Here is a 17,802-nt window from a genome sequence, read left to right on the forward strand (position 1 = left end):
TGCAATCCCACCAGCAATGTATGAGTGTACCTTTTCCCCCACATCCTCGTCAACTATTATTATTGCTTGTGTTCTTGATCATTGCCATTTGGAATGGAGTGAGATGAAATCTTACAGTAGTTTTGATTTGCATTTCTGTAATTGCTAGAGATGATGCACCTCAGATAGAGCACTAATCTCCAGGATATACAAAGAACTCAAAAAACTTAACACCAACCCTCCCCCAAATAACCCAATCAATAAATGGGCTAAGGAACTGGATAGACACTTCACAAAAGAAGAAATACAATCAATCAACAAACATATGAAAAAATGTTCATCATCTCTAGCTAATTTAAATGCTAACTTTCATATGCTAACCTTTGCTTATGTACATGAAATTTTTTTTTCAGCCCTGAGGATTGAATCCAGGGCCTCACATATGCTAGGAAAGCACTCTACCACTGAGTTACGGTCTCAACCTGGAAATATTTTTATGTAGTTGGAGATCATCACAGTTTTGTGTTCCATGTTTTACAATCTAAGTAAAATAATACAAATGCAAAACCTCTGATGAATCTGGAAAATTCTGAGTGTGCATACACTTATTTAGTCCAAAATAGATATATGAGTCATTAATTTGTGTGAGTCAGTTTTGAGTTAACATAACAAATACCTGATATAACCAGTTTACAAAGATAGAGGGTTTATTTGGGGTCCCAGTTTTGGAGGTTCCAGTCCTTGGTCAGTTGTACCCAGTACTTTGGGGCCTATGGTGAGGCAGAATTCTTGGTAGGGAATACAGAGGGGAGCAAAACCATTCACCTCTTGGTGACCAGGAGGTAAAAGAGAGGGAGAGAGAGGAACTGGGCCCCCACAATCCCCTTCAAGAGCACAATCCCAGTGGCCCCACTTCCCAGCAGCCCCTACCTCTCAAAGTTCCCACCACCTTCCAACAGGACCACACTAAAGACCAAGCCTTGGGGGGGACATTCCAAATCCAAACTGTAGCATAATTAAATTGTTTGACATTTGATAATCAACATATACAGGTAACTCTCCTAATCACAAAATCTGCTTCTCCCAAACAATTTCAACAACTCCCTCTTTCTATGGCGGAAATATGACTGTCGACTGAAGTCGGGCATCTATAAATTGCCACCTGGATTTAACACACGTAGCAGATTTTCAAAGTCCACGAAATATTCTCCAAGAACATAAAATTTAAACTTAACTCACTGGAAAAAGGGAATAATGGACTTAAAGGAATAGTGGGTGAAAAAAAAAATCTATTAAACATTAGGAAGCAGACACAGTAGCAAAAATAATTCTGAGACAGATGCAAAAATGAAATTGAGAGAGACTATCTGAGACATCGATTTGACGTCCATAATGACAGTGACCTCCAGGGAAACGGAGTAGAGTAGGAAAAGTCAGTATTTAAAAATCAAAATCAGGATCGAAGCGGAAAACAAATTTGCTGCCTTCCAAAAACAACGAGGAGCCTGCGGTTGGGTTTTAACAAGGCCTGCCTCATGCAATTCAAGTCAAAATATGACTTTCATCAGAGAATTATTTTTATTCTCCATGAAATAGAGCAGGAAATATGTTATGAAATTACTTGCCAAGGTCAAGAAAACACATAATCTTGATGACAGGGGAAGAGGAAGAAAAGGAATAACTGAGCCCGTGTCTAGACCAGTAATTCTCAACTGGGGGCAACTCTGCCCCTCGGGGGACATCTGGCAATGTCTGGAGAGATTTTTGGTGGTCACAGCTAAGAAGATGGGGAAGTGTCACTGGCCTCCAGGCAGCTGGGGCAGAGACAGTCCTGGTCCTACAACGCACAGCAGAGCTTCCTTCAACAAAGAATCACCCAACCCGAAATGTCATGGATGCTAAGGTTGAGGAGCCTGGTCCCGACAGTGACAAGTGATCTGGGAAGACATGATCGAATTCTGCTGATCTGCTCTCCACTGGTGGGGGGAAGGGCAGCAGGTGGGCTCACTTCTCCAAGTCCTCCTGTACAGACCAGAGGAAGGATGGCTTCCAATTGCTGATGGCCAAGGCATTTATATTTTTACATTTTATAAGGACAAAATGCAAAACTGTAAGTATGGGGAAATCTTGATTTAGCTGGAATTTATGCAGGCAAAGCACCAAGTCTAGCAGATGTTCCCCCCGCCTCCCGTACAAGGAGAAAGGAGCAAAATACAAAAGGAAAAGTCTCATTTCAGAGACATCAAAAACATGTCCTAGGGTGGCGTACAAAGTCTCCCCAATCTCCTGTTTAGCTGCTTTTTTTTTTTCCTGGACAATGGGAATTGGGGTCCAGAATGTTTAACCTGAGATACAGCCTGACCCTCAACTGTCAGACAAACATTAAATTACTTCTGGAATAAACTGTGCTTCTTAAGACAGGAAACCCAACTCATACTTTTTGGTAAGATTTCCAACGTCAAGAGTTGATGTGAAAAAGATTTTCTCAGAAATAACCTGGAATCTCCCATTCCCTGGACATTTTGACTAATTGGAGTTTTCCTGTAGCTTACATTCTTTAACATGTTCTTGACATTGGCAGGGTTTACAGGAAGGGCTACTGATGGTATTTCAAACTCAACTCCAAATGTTCCCTTTCTGCATTTTACCTTGGTAATGTTGGAATGCATTAAAATAAGCATACAACATTCCATTGTGATAAATCAACTGTGAGGGTTTTTTTTTTTTAAAAACCTAAATAAAACAAAAACATTGAATAGGTTGAGAAGAATTGAGAGCATCAGAAGACATAAGTTTGGTTCTGATTTGCTTATTCCAGACGGGAGCTTTATGCTGTGCAGCCATGTCAGTTTTGAGGCGCTTGCAGAGTCTGATTTAAGCACTTGCATGATTTTTTTTTTTGCTAAGGTCAAACCACATTGAGGTCCAGGGTTTTGCCTGAATCTCCCTAATCTCATTCTGTCCGAACCGATTTCAGCTAGCACCACCTCTTCCCGGACTTCTTGGTAACTGACAACCTGCAGACAGTATGGCGTCCAAGGATGAGAAAGATGGGGAACAGCGGGAGGCAAAAGCCACGCCAACACTAAAACTCCAATCACCTTTAATTAGTCAAGAAAGACCAACCACTCCAGAATGTTCTCCTGCTGAGACAGGCAGAGTCAGAAGGCTGCAGTGGGCTCCTGGGTCTGTCTGAAGATCTTGTGTTCCTCATTTACTTTCTTTGGCTTTTGTTTTTCCCACCTTTATAAATAAGGTGCTAAAAATTGCTATCCCAGTTCTTACTGGATATAGCAATGTTTTATTTAGAATATGCAGAAATATCCCTAGTATTTCTGGTGCTGAGAGATCTTTCTGTCCCTGTCTCTTTCCCCCAAGGTCAAGAATCTCCTATATTGTGCAAATCTAAGAGTCAGAGTCAGATGCCAGTGAACCAGAACCTACCTAACAGGACATCCAATCAAGGAACTGTGTGTGTGTGTGTGTGTGTGTGTGTGTGTGTGTGTGTAATAACATGAAATATTGAAAATAGCACCAACTTTGGTTGTCCACGGACCTGGGAGAACTGAACCTGAGTGTGAAATCTTCTATGGCTTTCTAACCATGTGACCTTAACAAAATTCACATGCTTCTCTGAGACGCAGCTTTTTCAACCATAGAATGGTTTTATCATGAGTACCACCAGTACGTGGTAGAGGTGAAAGTAAACCATCCAGGAAAGGCAAGCAGTTGGAACTCAATGTATGTGGGTCCCACCACCTACTCTCCCAGACACAACAACGCACACACACAGCACACAGTGATCTGTGCTCACTGCGGGTTCTTCCTTGAGTGCTGCTTAGGAGAAAGAGTTGAAGCGTTAGAAGCTGAACCAATGGTGAAGACTGAAAGTGAGCAAAGGCAACTTTTAGAGCGGGCTCTGGAGGGAACTTATGACAGGGGTGACTGGTTTTGGTCTCTCCACAGCCTTCTGAATAATAAGAACTAAACGTTCTTAACGGAGACCCTAACATTCCGCAAGATCCTCAGTCGTGTCTGAAAAGGGACACTGTGTTCTCATGTGTTGGTTAGATTCTTGTTGCTTGTTATAGAGACTACCTCGAGCTGGCTTGGGTGTGCGCATGCGCGATAAGGGGGACGTTCGATGTGTCTTCTGAAGCCAAAACTCATGTCTGCTTCTTTCTTTGTATTTATTTCATTTTTACTTTCCCAAACACCAGCTTTTTCTTCGCTTCTTGAAAGATAGAAAAACAACTGTCCCACAATTCTAGAGGTGACGTTACCAGCCCAATCACATGAAGAGCCTGGTGCAGGCAGCTGTTGCCCCCCTTCCAAATTCCCCAGAAGAGGCGAGAACCTGATGGGCGCACCACCACCTCAGCTCCAGTCAGCTTTGGCCAGGGGGACAGGATCCCATTCTACAAATATGGCTGCTGCAGGCTTCCTCCTGGGGTCCTGAGGATGCAGATAAAGGAAGAGTTTTCTGAGGATGGGGGAGGGAGGCATCATTAGACATAGACACGCCAAAGGAATCATTCCACTTTCCATAGTAGGAAAGAAAGTGAGTTAATACATTTCATAGTAGTTTTCAAAAACCAGGGGAACAAACTAAAAGAATTTTCACATATCCCACAGTTAGGCAAAATTTCAAACTTACTTCCCCCTGCATCTCAATTGTAGCAGACACAGAAGATTCCCCACCTAGCAGCCTGTTCCCCTTCCTAGCTGGCAGGGCTCCACATTTATTCAAGTGTCTTGCTCCATCCTATCATAGCAGGAGGACCCCAATCCTGTGTTGAGAAGTGAATGAGTCCAATGGCTGCATTGTGGCCCCATTTGCCTTTCTAGTGATTGGCATGTGACACAATTCTGACCAGTAAAACATGGTGGGGAATTTGCTGAGAGTTCTTGGGCAGGGCAAAGATTTTTTTCCCCTTACATGAAAAGAAACCCTCAGGAACACTTTTCCTCTTCTAGATGCTTTTGTGCGTGGGAATGATGCCAGGATCTTACGACCAAGGAGGAACTCAGCATGAGGATTCAAGAGCCGAAAGATGACAGAATTTAAGTACCCAACAGCATCATTTGAGCGACTTAGGGTGCTGACCCACCTCAGATCGATTTACCTGCAGGATTCTTGCTCTTTGATTGAAAGACATGTTCTTATTGTTCAAGGCAGTTGAGCTGATTATTAACTTTTAGCTACTTGTATTCCCTAGACATCATAACTGACACACCTCCTAATTAATACACATTATGAAGGCACAAGTAAGACATGCTTTAATGAGAGTCGACTTAATAGCAGGAGAATAATCCTGCAAATGCTTAAGAGAAGATGTCCCTTTGGCACCATTGATATTGGTAACCAAGAGATCACAAATCACTTCTCACATCCCCAGAGGCTTATCAATACGTAGCATTTTGCAAGTACAGCAACCTTATTTTTTTTTTAATATTTATAAGAAGCACCTCCAAGGAATTATCTGTTTAGAGTAGCTTTTTTTTTAATGCTTCAAAGTCCTTACCCCTTTCGACAGGGAGTTGGGCAAGTTTAAAGTGGTTTCATTGTGCGTTCTGCTTGCTTGAGTTTGATAAGATGTGTTCTCGTGACAGGTCTGTCCCCGCAGTGGGTGCCTGGGATGCTTTGATGTGGGCTGCGTTCGGACAGCCTAATACTTGGGGAAAAATGTGCTGAAATTGAACAAGATTGCTTTCTGCCCAGCTGTTCTCCAAAGGCCTAGACATTTTTAGCACTGAGCAAAGAAGCTTGTATTTGTTTTGACAGTCTTGGCAGGGAGAACAATGGTTGATTATCCCAGTACTTTACTAACAAATAAGACTGCCTTCAGCAGAGATAAAATATAGGTCTTGACTTGATTGCATTTCATGTCCAAGGGAATTATCTTCTATTCATTCTGATGCCCTTTTCATTATGCAGTGTAGCTTTTCTGTGCCTTATCCTTGCTCCTTAAAGTAACCCGTGACTTTCACCCTGAGAAGGCAGATTCCCCAAATCACCACGGGCATGGGGGTTTGATTACGCTGTACAGCATGTATTTTCACGCCTCCAGTTTGATTTGTTGGAAGCTGTTTTTTTGTTTGTTTGTTTGCTTACTTTTAGATCTCCAGGTGTGTATGGTTAGTTTCTTTTCTAATTTGCTGTCTGCCTCCTTTTGGTTTTAGTTATGTTGTTCTTACTATTTCAGCAGAGAGAAGTCTTGGACTTTATAGCATATCTATGTTTAAAGGGCTATCCTAGGTGTTTTTCTTCCCCCATACAGGGAAGTGTTCCACACAGAAAACAACTACGTTCTCTTTAAAACAAAGGGAAAAAAATAAAAAATAAAACAAAGGGACTTTTGAATTTTTTTTTAATGAAAATGCTTCTATATCTCTATTCTCCACCTTCCAGACCTTTTTTTTTTTTTTTTTTTTTTTTTTTTTCGGTGCTGGGGATCGAACCCAGGGCCTTGTGCTTATGAGGCAAGCACTCTACCAACTGAGCTATCTCCCCAGCCCCAGAAGGCTTTTTAAAAGTAAATACTGGGACTGGGGTTGTGACTCAGTGGTAGAGCGCTTGTCTAGCATGTGTAAGGCACTGGGTTTGATTCTCAGCACCTCATATAAATAAATAAATTAAATCAAAAGGTTCATGGACAACTAAAAATATTTCTAAAAAAGTAAGTTCTCTTGTAAGAATACCACATATGCAGATACACATATGCAGCTCAATGCATTTGCAGAAATTGAACATGCCTGTGTAAGTATTGTCCCTCATGCTCCCTCCCTGTCACTTCCTGCCTCTTCCCAAAGATAAGCACTGTTCTGGCTTAGAAGGCATTGGGATGAACTGTGCCTCTTTGCTGGCTGCTGTGTCTGTCTGATTCAGTAGTGTTGTCGTGTGCTGGTAGTTTCTTCACCATTACTGTGACATGCTATTCTGTCTCATGAATACATCACAATTTAGATCGATTGCCATTTGGTCCATACACACCTGGGATGATTACACATAGCACGGGTACCACGTTTCTCTATGTGTCTTCTGGTGAATATGTGTCTGCGTTTTTTTCTCAGTTATGTGCACCTAGAAGCAGAATTACAGGGGGTGGGGTGGGGGTTAGCTCTGCTTATCACCATTGGCAGATGGTCCCAATTTACACTTCCACCAAAGGCATATGAAAGTCCTCTATTAATCCACATCCTTGCCAGCACTTGGTATTATTCTCTTTTAATTACAGCAGTTGTGTTAAGTGTGTTACAGTTTCTCATTGTGGTCTTATTTTGCATATTTCTGATGATCAATGAAACTGCATGTATCTTTTAGGTTTATTGGCATTCAGATATCGTCTTCTATGAAGTGCCTTGAACAATTTTTGCCTTTTGCTGTCAAGTGATATATATATATATAATATATATATTATATATATTTGTACACACGCACATACACACATACATATATATATATATCTTATTAATTTGTAAAATTTCTTTATATTTTATGGGAATGAGTTTTTTGTTGTTTATATGTATTGAAAATACTTTCTTCCCCTCAGTAAATTGCCTTTTTACACTGTCAAAGAGTCTTTGGCAAACAAAAAATTTGAAAGAATTTTAGACTTAGAAATATAATGCAGAGAATTCCTACCTACCCTTTACCTAGCTTCCTCTAACAGTAACACATTACATAACCATAGTACCTTATTGAAACCAGAAAATTAATTTTTTCACAATATTGTGACCTAATCCACATGTCTTTTTTACAGTTCGGGACTCGATCTAGGACTCCTACTTTGCTTTAGATTGTCATGTGTCCTTAGGCTCTTCTAATTGGGGACGGTTCTTCAGTCTTTGTCTTTGAGAACCTTAACCCTTTTGAATAGTGATTTTGTAGGATGTTCCTTAATTTAGGTTTATCTGATGTTTTCTCATGATTATCAACACTCTTCCAATCATTAGTAACAATAAACATGAAGTTCTGGCTTACTGAGTTTTTCTTTTTAAGTCAGATGTTGTAAAATTTGCAACTTACAGTTCTGAATTTTGGCAAACATTTACATTTATGCAACTACAACCAAGATCTACCCCTTGGCAACTGCCTATTTTTAATTCATCTAGGTTTTTTGTTTTTATGTGTTTTGTTTTGTTTTGGTTCAGTATTGCCATAAAGAGTCACAGAATATAGAACCTTTTGAGTATGACTTCTTTCACTTAACATATGTACATTTGAGGTACATTCCTATTGTTCTATCAGTTTTTTTTTTTAATACTAAGATTTTTTTAATGCTAAGATGTCTTCTATGCATGGAGGTACCACAGTTTGTTTCTTCATTCACCAGTTGATGGGCTTTTGAATTGTTTCCAGCTTCAGGCAAATATGAATCAAGCACCATAGCAGTGTGTACACAGTTTTTTGTGTAGACAGACAGAAGGTTTCACAGATGTCCGGTAAACACGTAGGCATGGAATTGCTAGATCACATAACTAAGTGCACATTTAACTATATGTACAAACAATTGCCAAACCATTTTTCAAAGTGGCCATGCCCTTTAGCATTCTCATCAGCAATATGTGAGAATTCTAGTTGTTCCATATCCTTGTCAGCACTTGATACTGCTGGGGTTCTTTCATGAATAGATCGAGGTTATTTTTGTTTTGTTTTGTTTTTTGTTTTTGACAAGAAAACCATCAATGTGACATTTTGCTTTTAGTGCATCATATCAGAGTGTATATAATATTAATAGTATTACTGGTCTGGTAAACTTCAATATTTTGATTAAGGTAATGTGTACTAGAATTCTCTATAGCAAAGTTACTATTTTTTACCTTTGCAACTAATAAGTAATAATACCCTGCAGGGAGATTCTTTGAGACTATACAAATATCCTATTTCTCATTATAGTTTCACACATTAATTTTAGCATCTCTTGGTGATTCTTGCCTGCAATAATTATTACTCCATTGTTTGCCTAGTGATGATTTTCTGTAACTGTAACTCCTCCCAAGTGTGTTAATTGGAATTCTGCTCTGAGGAAGTGCTATCCTTTTGCTCTTGTTTATTTATTCCCTTATATCAATATGGACTCATGGGCATTTACTTTATTTTATGGTTTATGACCTACTTCTTTCGTATTTATTTTGTTGTTCAACTTGTCCCAGATATATTTAACCATTAGCTGCTGTTTCAGGTTGATGCCTATCAACATCATCTATCATCTTCCTTACATTCTGGTCTCACAAGGTTTTCCAGGTTCATTTTGTATTTTCCCTCTCCAGGACCTGGAGTCAATCATTTTCTCAAGAATCCCCAATTTTCATCACAGGATGGTAATAGAAACCAATATCTTGGGCTAAGTGTGCTCATTGCTATGGGGATGTCATTGTTTCTAGGCTTCTGAAGAGGGAAAACTAGGCAGTATATGGAGTATGTGTGAGGATGTGCAACACACACACATTTATTTCTACACCTATGCATTCTGTATGAATGTATATTGATAAATAAATAAGTCATAAAAAATAAATAAAATAAAAGTCATGAAGTCACACTTTATTCTTTAACCTAATACTGCAGAGCTCCTTTGGTTCTTCCATTACCAACATTTTTTATCTTCTTTCTTTGATAGTGAAAAAACTGACTTCATTATCTACAATGTATTTATTTGCACAAACTTAGTGTACACATAAAAATAATTTCAGAATTGCCAACCCATGCCCTTTATGAAAAGCAACTTAACTTCACTAGAGTATAATATTTCCATAGTTCTTTTGCCATTAGCTTTACAATATATAACCAGTATCTTATTTTCCAAAGTTCTTTTCTTTTCCCAACATGTCAGTTGGTTATGTTACTCAAGAAGTTGTCAGTCTTGTTAGTTGCTAGTCATATTTATCTATCTCCCAGGAACTGATTTTTGTAAACTTTTATTGCAGTATAATATACGAAGAGAAAATGTACAAGTTGTTAAGGGCACGGTGTGATGTATTTTTACATACTGTACACCCCCGGCAACCAGCACCTCTGAAGCCCTGTCCTACACACTTCAATCACTACCCACTCCTTAAGGTAACCATCATAACCAGAGTCAGTAATTTTCAGGGGAGATGGATGTGGGATGCTTTTCTTGACTGTGCCTGGAGAAACTGTTAACCCAGAGTTTCCCTAAGTGTGCAAAAAATGACTTACAAATACAGATCCATTGGGGGGGCACCTAATGAATCAGGATAGCTGGTGTAAAACTGTGTCTGTATTTCTAACCTGCTCTCCAAGTGGTCCCTCAGTCCTAGGGGTTGGAACCACACCGCTCTCTCCTCTCCTTTGAATTACGGCAAAGCTTGATCATCCCAAGAACCAAAACGCAATCCCCAGCCACTTTCTCAGAGAAATGCAGGGAGAACCAAGCATTCGTAGCTCACCAGGAAGCCACCTGGGCTTAGTGTGTCTGGAAAGGAGATGGTTAACACAGACAAGATTCTTCTCCAGCCACATAGAAGAGACGGACGGGATGATGGGACACAACATACATTTTTTTTCATTTCGCAAATTGTCCTGGGGTTTCCCCCTCCGACTTCATCTACTGGGGTCCTTTCCTCTCCTGGCAGTCAGAGATCTTTCTCCCACTCTGAATTTGTGCTGCATCCCATGAAGTAGAGCCAAGACCAGAGGCGGCTTTGGCCTCAGGAATGTCACGGGCGGCTCCGGTGCCTCTGGATTTACTGAACTCCTGCCTCTAAGCCGGCCAGCTGGGTCTCCTGCATCCCGTTTATCCTGCCTGTTCCCCACATGCTCCCTCACTCTTCCTGCTGCCAGTAGAGCACAGTGACACAGACTCGCGCAGGTAACAGCTGCCGAGAGGTGCCCGGGGACACGAGAGTTCAGGGCTATCACTCCGTTCCTCATTTAGGCAGCTGGCCAGCACCTGGACGATTTTTCTGAATTTGCCAAACACACATGTGAAGCTGAGAGCAGCGAGAGGCTGGTGGGAACAGGGAGGGAGCTGAGCACGGTGGGAAGCAGGCTTTGGGAGCAGTGGCCTAGAACCCATGCCTGCCACTCCTTGTGCCACTGTGGGCAGGTCACTTAACCTCCCTGAGCCTTTCTTTTGTTATCTTTAAAAGAAGAGGCTTTGATCTATTCTTTGCAGGTTTGTGTTTGTGTATTAAAGAAAACAGTCGCTGTTCAAATCACGGTACATAATAGGCCTTCATTTGTATCATGGCCGTTCTCCTAATAGGAAAAATCGGCTAGGCAAGTTATCTCATTGCTCAGTGTCTCAGTTTCCTCATCTGTAAAGCAGGACAGTAACAGGATCTCTCAGGGGGGTTATGAGGATTCAGTGAGGTAACTTCTGCCAGGTGCAGAGAACAATGTGAAGCACACAGACAGTTTTCAAGAAACAGGAATGGTCTATGACATGCCAACTTATGTTCATGCTCATTTAGAGCCACCGGAGAGTTAAGAGGAGGTCGGAAACGTGGGATTCCCAAGACTGGTCCACTGTCCTAGCAGGCAAAACAAGCAACTTCTCTCCAAGTTTGTGCTGCTGTAACAAAGTGCCCTAGACGGGGTGGCTTACAAACAATGGAAATCCATTTCTTACCTGCTGTAAGGCAGCAAGTCCATGATCAGGGTGCCAGCATGATTGCTTCTGGTGAGGATCCTTTCCAGCTGCAGACTGCCTGCTGTTTCTGTGTCTTCACAAGAGAGCTCTGATGGGAAGGAGGGTTCCTCTTATAATGGCCCTAATCCCCCAGGGCTGGGGGTGCAGCTCACTGGTAGATCACTTGCTTAGCATGCCAGGGACCCTAGATTCGACCCCCAGCACCAAAAAAAAGGAGGAGAAGGAGGAGAAGGAGGACAAGAAGGAGGAGAAGGAGGAGGAGGAGGAAGAGAAGAAGCAAAAGAAGGAGGAAGAGAAGGAGCAGAAGGAGGAAGAGGAGCAGAAGGAGGAGGAGGAGCAGAAGAAGGAGAAGGAGGAGAAGAAGGAGGAGGAAAAGGAGGAGGAGGAGGAGGAAGAAGAAGAAGAAAAGGGACAGTAAACCTCATTCACGAGGACTCCACCCTTAGGTCCTAAACACAACCCTCCCGCCCTCCAAGGCTCCACCTCTCAATGTCCCTGCATTGGGGATTGAATTTAAACATACGCATTTTGAGACACAGACTTCCAGTCCGGGCCATGATCTTCTGGTTGCAGACAAGTCTCCCCTCCTCTCTGGAATGAAGGAGCCTTTTTTTTCCAGAGGAGTCCCTGCTTACTTCCTTTTTTTCCTACATAAATTCAATTGTGCAGACAAATTATATTAATTATCTACTGCTACCTAATAAATGACCCTCAAAACTTAGTGGTTTAAAACAAAACATTTATTACCTACCGATTTCTGGGACTCAGGAGTCTGGGAAGAGCTCGGCCCGGTGGCCATGGCTTCGCTGTCTCAGGAGACGGCGGCCAGGGTTTTGACTGGGGCTGCGGTCATCTGAAGACTTAATGGGGCCAATGGAGCCATTCCCAGGACAATGGCTCATTTGTCTGCAGGCAGGAAGCCTCTGCCCCTGACTGTGTGGGTCTCTCTGTAGGTTGCTGGAAGAGCCATACAGCATGGTGCTGGCTTCCCCCAGAGCAAGATGGAAGAGCAGCAGAAGCGACAGTATATTTGTCTTTTACAACCTAGCCTCAAAATTAACACATCATCATTCCTGCAACATTCTGTTCTCTGGAAGCTAGCCATTAAGACCAACCCACACTCAAGGGGAGGAGAAGTAGGCTACCTCTTTTGGGGGAGTGTTGTCAAAGAATCTGGGACTTATTTTAAAACCATCGTATTGCCATACCAGTGATAGATTCTCCATAGGTTAGGAAAGGAGTTCGATTCCCAGATGAGCCAGGGTCTTTGTTTTTTCTGTCCCTTTGATTACCCAGTTGATCCCTCCTGGAAAGAGATTTGAAATTTCAAATTTCCAGCCTAGTTGAAAATAGGGCCAGAAAAAAAACAAAAAATAGTTATGCTTCCTAGGGCAAACTCTCACCAAATGCCTTCCACAGGCGAGGCCCCAGCTGGGCTCTAGAAGTGAAGAGGAGATGACCCAAATCTCAGCTCTGGAGGAGCTTGCTATCTAATGTGGAGAGAGGCAGGAAGAGGAAGTCACAATGAAACAGGATGAGGTGGTCTTCACTTCACCCGCTACAGTCGGTTCCCATGCTTCCCAGAACTTATCCACAATAAGTGGGTGAAGAATCCTAACGAGGTAAGTACAGCAAAGCAAATGGTGGCACAGGAGGAGGGTGCCCGCCACAGCCTCCAGTGGGAGTGAGGCCCAGCTGGAGTGTGGAGAGGAGCCCGGATACCATTTACAGCCCAGGAGCAGCACCACAGCCCCAAGGAGGACCCAGGGCGTTTGAGAGTCGTGAACACTTCTTGAGGCTCCCCCTCCAAGGTCTGAGAGCAGGGACTTCTGGTCCCCAGGAGTCAGAATCTAGAAGGCAACCCCGCACAAGTTGTTTCTGAACCACCAGCTGCACAGTGCACAACCCCAACTCCCATCCCCTGGGGAGGGGCGGGTGCTCTCTTTGGGGGGCAGAGGTGGGAGTGTGAGCAGCACCTTCTCAGGCCAGGAGGCCAGGCCTCACTGCCCTCCTCCCACCCACACACCGCCCAGCAAGCACCCCTTGCTCCTCCGTGTTCCCTGGCGCCCTTTCAGGCATGGAGCTGGGGTGGGCTCCCAAGTCCAATTACGAGAGCTTAGAGACTATTCCATGAGTCAAAAAACACATTTTCCCTGCAAGACACGAAACGTGCTGCTTCCTAGGATCTCCCCACTGGAATTATCCGTGGAACGCGCAGAGAAACAGAAAAGCAGTTTTCTCTTGGAGACATATGGAAAACAGTTTGTTTGCTTGGAAGAAAATCATAACTTGTCTCCCCCCACCCCCCAGAGGAAAATTAAAATGCTCACATATTTAGTCTTTTCAATCCCTTGTTTGTCTAGAGCTTTTGAACCAAAATGCAAGCAGGGGAGAAAAGTGCTTGTGCATCAAGAGGAAGTCTCAGCTGGAGGGTTAGTCCCCGTGGCAAAACTCTAGGGATTCCGAACTCAAATCTCCCACTCAGAGTTTCTCAGACAAGAATGGGGGGTCCCAAGCATGGTGGGGCACACCTGTCATCCCAGCAGCTCAGGAGCCTGGGTCAGGAGAATTGTGAGTTCAAGGTCAACCTCAGCAACTTGGCAAGGCCCTAAGCAACTCAGTGAGACCCTGTCTTTAAATAAAATATACAAAAGTGCTGGAGATCGGCTCAGCGGTAAAGCGCCCTTGTGTTCAATTCCCAGTATAAAAAAAAAAAAAAGAAAAGAAAGAAAGAAAGAATAGTGTTATTGGGCCACAAAGCCAAATGATACATCTTTCACAGCAGAGAGGATGGTATTGATGTGTGTGTGTGTGTGTGTGTGTGTGTGTGTGTGTGTTAGAGATGAGGGAGTCAATAGATAATGGCAAAGTGTGAAAAATCCCAACGTAATCTCCAAAGCAGGCTTGAAGTAATCCTTCCTTTGGAGACCTGCTCTTCCCAGTCAAGGCGAAAACAAAAGAAAATGGCCTATCTTTCATTGTGTTCACTGGCCCAGAAAATGGGCCACAGGAAGATAAGTCCTAGCGGTTGTTTGAGGTGAATGCCTGCAGCCAGGAGGTATTCACTGGGGTTTCTTCCTCCTAAGAACATCCTCAGCCTGGAGCCTTCCCTTCTGGGGGGACTTCCCTCCCCATGGCCCCTTCCTCCTCCCACTTCAAACAGTTTTCAGAGGCTCTTTTCTTGGCAACATGAAAATCTATATGCAGGGTTTCTAGAATCCGTTCTGAATGGTGATTTATGCTAAGTTGTCCACAGCCTCCCCTCCCCAGCGATAATTCTTCCAGAGAGCATTTAGCTGATTTGGAAAAAGTGTATCAAATCCCCCAGAGAACAGTGTGCATCTTAACTGTGGATGAATGTAATTCTGATCATTCTCTAAGTGCTCAACGCTTTACAAACTGAGTCACTTGAATGCTCTCTCTCTCGAGCGCGCGCACACACATACACACACATACACAGCTGCTTACCAGCTTCGGAAGGGAAAATTGGTTACCCCTGAGGGGAAGCTGGGTGTGGGTAAGGGAGATGGAGATTGATTCTCTGAATAGGTCATTTGAATAGCCTTGTGGGTATTTCCAGAAGTTAGACTTAAATGAGCCAAATTCATCACAAGATCCTCCTTTAAAAACATCTTACTAAGCGCCTATTATGTGCCAAGAGTTTTGCTCAGTGCTTGTAAAAATTTACAAAAATATAGCCAGTGAATCTTGAGCAAAGGAAACACATGAGGCAAGCTGCACCCTCAATCTTGCTTTCTGCCGGTGACACTTTCTAAATGGCAGCACAGGGAATAGATCCCAACTGACAGCAGGGGTCTCCCGGGTGGAGTGACAGAGTTCAGAGTCAGGTTGCCGCATACGGGTTCTCCTTAGTCTTTGACCAAATAAAAAGTTGCACAGGTGCATGAGACCCTGCACGGCCTGGCAGAGAATAGCTACCAAGGTACTGCAAGCTGGATAGATTCTCGAGGTTTCACAGTGAAGGAAGACATTGGATCTGTGGCCAGGTGCAGTTTAACCATCTCACTAAAGATTCTGAGTATTCAGCTGAAACCCCAGACAGGCCAATTCTTAGGACTACTCTTGGCCTACCATTTGGACCACTCTTGACCCACTTTAACAAAGCTTATAAACAAGCCTCAGCAGGACCAAGCTGAACCTTGAATACCTGGATTGCCAAAGCAATGTTCAACCCTCAAAATGAAGACAACATAATCCAGGTTCAATGTTATATGGCATTATAATGTCCAGCATTCAGTAAAATAATTACTAGACATATAAAGTAACAGGAAATATGACCTATAGCCAGGAGAATAAAGTCGGTGGAAAGAGAATTTCCCCCAGAGATGACCCATGTGGGCATTAGAAAAGATTTTAAAGCATCCATAACAAAAATTCAAGGATTAAAAGGAAAAGGTGGCCATAGAAACCTTAATGGACTGAGACTTCAAAAAGAGGCAAGTAGAAATTACAGAACTGAAGAATACAATTTATAAGTGAAAAATTCACTCGATGCTTTAACGTTACATTGGACCATGAAGAAGAAAAGATCAGTGAACTTGAAAATGGGTCAATAGCAATGATCCACACTGAAGCAGAGAGAGCAAAGAAGGACCTAAGAAAATGAATAAAGGCTTAATAACCAGTGGCAAAGTATCAGGCATGATAATAAATATGTACGTGAATACCAAAGAGGAATGAGGTAGGAAATGAGACTGGGAGAAAAATGGAAGGAATGATGGCCAGTTCTTCCCGGAAAGGCACAGGCGTTAGAGGTTGGGTCCCAGGGAGGTGCTCCTGGGAGGCAGTGGAAACCTTCAGAGTTTGGCTCAGTGGGAGGTGTTCAGGTCATTGGAGGTGGGACCAGACTCCTACTCTGTCTCTCTTGCTTCCCCACCATGAGTTGAGTGACTTTTCTCTACCATGAACTCCCACAGTGATGAGCCACCTTGAGACAGGCTCAAAAGCAACAGACCAGTCAAGCATGGACTGAAACCTCCAAAACTATGGGTGAAAATAAACCTTTTCTCTTTATAAGTTGATTGTTTCAAATATTTGTTACAGTAATGGAAACCTGACTAACCTGTGAACTATAAGTAAAGGCCACAAGACTTGGATAGCCACTTCTCAAACAAAGGTGCAGAAGTAGTCAATAAGCACATGAAGAAGGTCTCAACATCATTAGTCATTAGAAGAAGTTAACTTTAAAAAGTACATTGAAACCACAATGATATACCACTACATAACTACCTGTGTGACTAAAATTAAAAAGTCTGATAAAACTAAGTGTTGGCAATAAGGAACAAGTAGAACTTTCACACATTGGTGGTAAGTGTGTAAAATGATACAAACACTGTTACTAAAGACAAGTATTATACTCTTATAATACTTCAACACTGACACCACTTGTGTGGCTTTTTCCACACTAACAAAAATTCTCCAGCTCTCTAGACACCAACTGGTTGTCCTGCAATTCAATTAAACCCTAATTCTATTTATATTCTACAAATTAAGGGCTCAGTCCAGTAAGAAGGCACCCACTTCAAATGCCAATTGTAAGTCCCCACTTGTTACCTATACTTCTGGTCAACCAGCTATAAAAAGTGAGGTTCCTATAACTCAACCCCTTCCTCAGAATCAATAATTTACTAGAATAACTCACCAAACTTAGGGAAACACTCACATTGAGAGCCAGATGAAGAGATACATAGGATAGGTATAAGGGAGACCCAAGAGGAGGTGCTTCTGTCCTATGGGTTGGGATGTGCCACTCTCCTGGCACAGGATGTGTTCACCAACTGGACACCCTCTGAACTCTGTTTTTAGGGACATTTATCTAGGCTTCATGATTGGCATGATCAATTATTAACTCAATCTCCTCTTGCTCTCCCCTGTCCAGAGGATGGGGGAGTGAGGCTGAAGATTCTAGGCTTTTGGTCATGGCTTGCTCCTTCCAGTGACCAGTTCCCATCCTGAAACTAGATAGGAACCCACCGAGAGTTACCTCATTAAGGAGAGATACTCTTGTCATTCAGGAAACTACAAGGAATTTATTAGGTTTGTGCTAGGAACCAGTGTAAAAGAACAAATATTAAAACAAAAGATGCTCCTAGCATCCTATCACTCAGGAATTTGCAGCCCTGGGTCAGGATCTGAAGGCAGAGACCTGACATTTTTATTATTAGTGTTTTATAAAATTAAATATATA

At 42.6% G+C, this 17,802-nt stretch overlaps 1 long non-coding RNA gene across 2 annotated transcripts; it reads right to left on the reverse strand.

Annotated features, from left to right (window-relative positions):
* Positions 1 to 224: 224 nt before the first annotated feature.
* Positions 225 to 17,389, reverse strand: LOC124959025 (uncharacterized). 2 transcript variants are annotated; one of them, XR_007103959.1, is made up of 7 exons: positions 17,278 to 17,389; positions 12,998 to 13,080; positions 12,803 to 12,900; positions 12,346 to 12,551; positions 12,118 to 12,241; positions 11,574 to 11,682; positions 225 to 4,434 (listed from the first exon to the last, which is right to left on the reverse strand). It is a non-coding gene; the product is annotated as an uncharacterized LOC124959025 (long non-coding RNA). The 2 variants fall into 2 exon arrangements; XR_007103960.1 differs by having other exon boundaries at positions 12,342 to 12,551.
* Positions 17,390 to 17,802: the final 413 nt, after the last annotated feature.

Source organism: Sciurus carolinensis, chromosome 11 (genome assembly GCF_902686445.1).
Source record: "Sciurus carolinensis chromosome 11, mSciCar1.2, whole genome shotgun sequence".
Classification (NCBI taxonomy): Eukaryota; Metazoa; Chordata; class Mammalia; order Rodentia; family Sciuridae; genus Sciurus; species Sciurus carolinensis.